Below are 6,657 nucleotides of genomic sequence, written 5' to 3'. Positions count from 1 at the left end.
CAGACGCCGGCGCCACTGCTGGGGGCTGGGAGTCGCGCTTCATTTTCTTTCTGTGCAATAGTTTTGGCGGGAAGCGTTTTTTTTTTTCATCTTTGACGGCGTCTACGTGTTGCGGCGATGCCGAGCTCCTGTTGCGCGTATAGGTGCAACAACCGAGGTGGCAGTGGCAAAATATTTTTTGCAATTCCTTCCAGAAAAAGCAACGCGGCTCGCCGAAAGGTTTGGCAGCACAGGGTCGGCCGGGCAAACTTCGATAATGTTGTGGATTCGCGTCTTTGTGAGATAAGTGGTCGTTTTTTGGTTGTCAGTCGTGTTTTTTCGGATGATTTGGCGTGAAGCGCCAGCTGCTGCAGTCTTTTTTCGCGCTAAATGCCGTTTGGCGTGATTTTAAATACACACGTTCGCTAGCGGGTACGAAAGCCGTGCTGAAATGCAGGTTTAATGTTGCTCGCAGTGCGCGACGTGTCGGCTTGGTTTCAGTCGGGCTTGTTCGCATGTTGTTGGAGCCCCGCCGGTTACGCTGCTCGCTATGCAGGTCCAGGCTTGATGTTGCGCGCATTGCTTGCCGTATTTGTGTTGCTGCAGCTGGACTCCTGGACTCACGAACTCTATACTAAAGGGGCGGTACTCGCTGTTTGAGCCTACGCTGCTCATGCTGATCGCGGTGCAGGTCTAGCTTTCATGTTGAACGCATCGCTAGACGTATTTGTTTTGTTACAGTTGCACTCCTTCTCTCACGAACTCGACACCAAAGGTGTGGTACTTGCAATTGTAGCTCCTGCTGCTCATGCTGCTTGCGATTAAGGTCTAGCTTTCATGTTGCGCGCATTGCTGAACGTATTTTTCAAGCAGGGTTCTAAACCGAAATCGGGCGTTACTGTGCCTAGGCACATTACCGCACCTGTCGCTTGAATACTCGATATCTGCGTGGATAATACTTGAGAATGCAAGCAAGGACCTCTGTAAAACATAGTTTCAGACATTTTGGGTTGAGGCCGTCGTCACTGCCGCGAATTCCTGTGAAAATCACGCTGCGTGGAGCTATGCAACGTGGATAGGTGGTATCAAATGAATCACTAACGCAGGGGCGCGCGCAATGATCCAGACCATTTCCAAACTTCGACATTGGAAAAGCTCCTCATGGCTCTTAATGCGGAGTGCTGACGTGTTAACACTTCTGTATTCCTTTTTCAGTTATGAAAGGTCACGCTCTATATTTTTTTCCGTGCCTTGTATCTCCCACGCCACAATCTCAATGCGGCCGAATCTGAGTCAGACAATGCAACAAAAATCATGCGGGCGCGCGGTCCGCTGCGCGCCAAAGCGCGAGCGACGAGAAAGCCACTCGTCGAGCGATTGTAGTCACTCTAGTGCCGCGAACTCGCTCGCGCGCGCCACTTCCAACGTGTGCTTCGCTGTCAAAGCGATCGAAGAACAAGAAGTTTCTATAAAGCAATCTAACGTTGGTCTGGGCAGTTATTACAGTAACTGATTTTTCAATCTCTCATTTCATGATGTCATTTTGACCGAAGCCAAGTCACAAAACGCAACACAAAGTTCATTTGGGCGAGCGGTCTGCCGGGCGCCAAAAGGCGACGGTTGGAAGCGTCTGCTAGCTGCTACCGGCCTAGGTGCCGCCACCGTCGGCGCCCGGGAGAAGCCGAGAGAAGGAGCGCTGGCATAGGAGGAGGAGGGAGGAGATGTCGCTACTTTTAGTTCTTTAGGGGCTTTAGGTTGCTATGCACAGCTGCGCCTCCCACCGGCGCGCCGGTTGCTAAGGAGGGGTGGAGGTTGCGCCGCTGCGCGAAGCAGAGGACACAGTTGGCACGATTCCATCGCACGGACGTATGTACACCGCGAGCATGAGCCATTATAGGCTTTCGCCTTAAAAATGACAGACGGTTTTGATAGTCGGTGATGGTAATTCGAGCGCATCACCTCACGGCTGGTGGGTGGCGTGTTACGCTGCTAGACACTCTCCGGGATCTTCCTGTGGCAGTCATCTTCAAGGTGGTGTTTCTCTCTGCTAATGCCTCCCGCGGCGAGATCAGACTAAACGACAACAGGTTACGTCGACTATGCCACCTACGCCGACAATGCCGACGACAACGACCCGGAAGCCAGGAACGCGCGCTTAAGAGCTGCGATCTAAAATCGAAAAGCTGCGTCTCGATAAATATGGAACTGTGGTCACGATGGCGCTTAAAGGTACTCCCAAGGCACCCTCAATTCTAGCAGTCGCTCTAGATCGGAAGAATGTACCTTAGGCTGCTGTCAGACGACAGCTACAGGCCGCCGCGGTGGCTCAGTGGTTATGGCGCTTGGCTACTGACCCGAAAGACGCGGGTTCGATCCCGGCCGCTGCGATCGAATTTCGATGGAGGCGAAATTTTAGAGGCCTGTGTACTGTGCGATGTCAGTGCACGTAAAAGAACCCCAGGTGGTCGAAATTTACGTTCACTACGGCGTCACTCATAGCCTGGGTCGCTTTGGGACGTCAAACCCCCATAAACCATGAGCCATAGAAGACAGCTACGGCGTGTTTATCGAGGTAAGAGGCATATCCGGAAAGTAAAGATTCCAAGGGTAGCACGGTTTAGGAGCATTTTTACTTGACGAAACTTTACGTCAATAGGAATCATGTTATACTGCTATTTTTCCTCACATTTGCCGTCATTGTCCAAATGACTGATTAGTCTGGGAAGTAGCTTTTGTAAAGTGTAGTCATAGAAGTCTCCCGCCTGCCGTGTAAACCATGTGACGACTCTTTGCGCCAACCATTTGTTATCGGTGAATCGCTTTCCATAGAAACATTTCTTCAGATGGCGAAAAAAAATTCAGGGGAGTACTTTCCCCACCTTTTGTTGATCTAAAGTGCGGCGAGGCGAAAGCCTTTAGCGCGGTGCTGCTGCTTGTGTCACTGATGTATAGTTCGGATGTTAATTAAGTACACAATTGTTGGTGAATGTTAAATGCTGCAGACACTGAAGGGCGTTTGGGAGGCATCCGTCTGGTTCGGCGCCTTTCTGCAAACACTCTCCAGCGTCCTTGACAAGGGGAACTACGTACGCGTTGGCAGGAAGTAGCGTAGCCGTGTTCATGCCAGAGTCGTATGTCTAATAGCGTTTATTGTGTTTTGTTGATTATTTGTTTTGTCCAATTTTCTTTGCAAAAGCCAGGCAATAAAGAAAAAAAAACGAAAGGAAGTAGCGTAGCCATTAGCACGCTCGGCTGCGGAACGGAAGGATGGTGGTTCGAATCCCATCGTGCACCAAGGTTTTTTTTTTTCTGGTCAGACTAGAAAAGCGTGATGCCTGTGCTGACAACATTCTGCTGACAACGTTCTGTCGACAACGATGCGGCAAAATCCCGCGGCGTTTACGAGTATGCAACGCGAATGTTAGAGCGTTAGCTATGACGTTACAGCAAAGAATATTTCACAGACGCGTTCTGCTTTTCAGTGCGCTATTCCTTATAGTGGCCGTTCCCCGCATATGGACGTTGCGTGCTTGTCTGCTTGTCTGTCTCTCTGTTTGGCCGTTTGTCTGGCTATTTATCTTAAGCCGGTTTTGTGGCAGGCTGTTTACGTGCCCGTGTTAGGCGGCAGCTCATTTGATTGTGAGAGACAGCTCGGGAAGACCAACCTGTGTCGCAACCCAACGCGAGCAACCCATGTGCCACCGATGGCAACACCTGCCATAGCACCTGCCCTATGCAACTGCGCCACTGCTCCTCACCTGCCTGCCGGGTGGCTTGCTTGTCAAGTTGTAGCCGGTGGTAACCAGGCGAGAACCTGGGGCGCTAATTAGGCGGCACCGCCCCTAAGCGCTCCGAGCTAAGCAGAATGTCCAGCAGCGGTTAGAAGGTTTTGAGGACGAGGTTCGGGGTCGCGGCTCGACGGAACCATGGTAAGCACGACGCCCGTTTCCACCTCAAGGCAAGGGGCAGGAGTGTTCTGAGCGAAGGAGTTCATAGGTGGCGAAGAAGACTGAATTTATTTACATATTTACATGAGTGAAGATCAGAAAGTGTTACTCGACCGCATTCGTCGCCAAGTTTTATACCGTCCTTCTTCCATAGCTTCCCTAGGATGATGACGTCATCGCCAGGGTAGGAGTGGCCAGAGACTTGCACCCCCGCACTTGTGGACACGCCTACGTCCCGTGTTGAGCCTGGGAGAGAAGGATGCCTTCGAGGTAAAGTTGATTCCGGGATGCAATGTTCTCGGACTCGCCGATTGTTTCCCCGGCTGCTGACACCGACATCCGTCGCGAAAGGGGGAGAATGCGAGGTGGGGAAAAAGGCGGAAGTAGGCCTTAGTCCTTTGAGACGTTCGTGAAGGTTGCGGAAGTCTCCCGCCTGCGCGGCGCGGCGCTCGGTACGCAGAAGAACCACCGACACGAAGGCCCTTGACATCCGCAATGTTTACTGCGAAATGGGAGATGTAACGTTCACCTGGTGATGTCTCCACGCACGTGGGCCGACCCCGGAGAATTGGGCGCTTTTGTGTCCATTGGGTCATGCACGGAGACGCAGCAAAGTACGTGGTCCTCGCCTCGTGGTGAATCCGGTACGACTTGAGGCAAACGTCGTTGAGTCAGACAGACATTTCTCGGAACCATCCCCGAGAAACGTGGGTGCTGGCGGCTTCCTGCTGACGCCGATCTTAACAAAGGATAACGTGATTCGAATGATGCTTGCATAGAAGCTAAGCGGAAGTTTGGATGGCTCTAGGTAGCCTGGTACTACCTAATAGGTTGTAGCTCCAGCCGACAATTGACCTCATGATAGCGCGCATATCCGCATTTGGCCTAATTACTCGAATCGACAGAATTTTTTTTCCGCAGCTAAGTCTGGACTTAAAAGATGACAGCAGTGATACTCTGCAGTTGGTTTCTGTGGGTTTCGAACCAACCTCCTCCCGCAGCCGAGGTGGACGCCCAAACCACAAGGCCACCCGCCACCTTCCACCCTCCGGCCTCTTCCCCTTTCCCTCACTCTTCTCTCCACAAAAATTGCAAATGGCGATTTGCCTCCCCCAACTTTGCAACCTATCACATTTCACCCTTTGTTCCTCTCCCGCTTCTCCTTTTCCCCTCTATCCTGTGGGGGGCGGAGGTTGGGGGGGGGGGGGGGGCATTCCCCCGATCCCCTGCAGTAATCGCAGTCAGGCTACTGATGATGATATATCCGTAGCTCATCCAATTACAGATTCTGCAGCGAGCGGAAGTTGCAGGTGCGATGAGACGACTGGCCGCCTTCTCTTTGACTGCCTTCGATTTCAGCGTGCGCGGATCTTCCCGGCTCCCAGGCTTCGCCGTTTGGCTCCTCGTCCTTTAAAAACAAGATTTCAGGGCCTTGGGAATAACCTTTCGTCTAAGAGAAAACCTGTGAAGCCGTTATTGAAATTCTCAAGGGACTCAGGCTTGAGTTCAAAAGTATAAATTTCCAGTTGCGGCTGCGTACCCTCATGGTAAAGTCGAGCGGACACGTGCAAAGCTGATTTCCATTCCCCTCGTCCCTTCCTTTCTCTTCCTCTTTAAGCCTTCACACTTGTAGGGAGCATACTGGGCGTCGCCTAGTTAACCTCTCTGCCTCTCTGTTTCTTTGCTTCTCTCTTTTTTTTTCTATAGGCTGGCATGCACTCTATCCTTACTTTCCATGCACGCCTCGTATTTACTTCATTTATTTCTATTCCCAACTAGCAGGAAGCAGCGCTCAGAAAAACAAGACCGTGAAACGCGAAAGCTCTATGCTCCAACTGCCTGCGTTACCGTAACAGGAAGAAACGATTATAATTACTGCGAGTCCATGTATTTAGACACACAAAAAACACACGAATGCAGTCGACGTTATGCACTAAAGGAAGAACCTGCAATGCTAACCCCACCTGTAGCTTACAGCACCTCACCTGAACTCAAGGAAGGAACAACAATTCGTCACCGGCTGTAAGAACACGGTTCTTTTACTTTCTGGTGCTTTAGGGAAGCTGGCAGCACATTGGTAAAAACCCACGGCGAGTTTTTTTAAACTCTAAGGAAGCTGGCGCTGTTTTCCGGGGCGCGCAACATCTTTTTCCAAAGTGACATCATGCTGACGTTAAGGTTTGGTGGTGGCGCGTAGAAAAGCACCGCGCCAATCGTGTAAATCATGGTGATGTTATCGTCCACGGAGATGTAGCTCGTCAAGTCCCGGCTTTCCAGGCCGTTGAGATTGATATGACGGTCCTGCACGAAAGCGTTACCGACGAGGGGCGCCAGTCCCAGCCTCTTGGTCATAACCACAGACCACGAATGGCAGAAAGAGGGAAAGTGCGCATTGGTTCGGCTGTGACAGTGGATAGCCTCCGGCTTGTGGTCCATGTAGCGGAGTCTGTAGTTGTGGAGGTAGTAGGGGTGCGGTAGCATGCTGTCCTGCATGAAGACCACGAGGTCGACTTGGGGACAGTTTTCCAAGACCCAGGGCACAAACTGGAGGTAACTGGAAGTGTCTTGCCCCGTGCCTGCTCCCAACAATTCGTCGGTGCCGTTGTTCCTGAGGACGACGATGTCTCCGTGGCGCCCGCATTCAGAGATGGCTTGAGCCGCTAACTCTCCTTTTTCGTCGGTGACGTTTCCCACCAGATTGAACACGGTGAGCCAGTGGATGGGACTGGCG

The sequence above is a fragment of the Amblyomma mixtum genome, chromosome 1 (assembly GCF_055824585.1).
Source record: "Amblyomma mixtum isolate Tamu chromosome 1, ASM5582458v1, whole genome shotgun sequence".
Lineage (NCBI taxonomy): Eukaryota > Metazoa > Arthropoda > Arachnida > Ixodida > Ixodidae > Amblyomma > Amblyomma mixtum.
Note: the sequence above shows the minus strand (reverse complement) of the source record.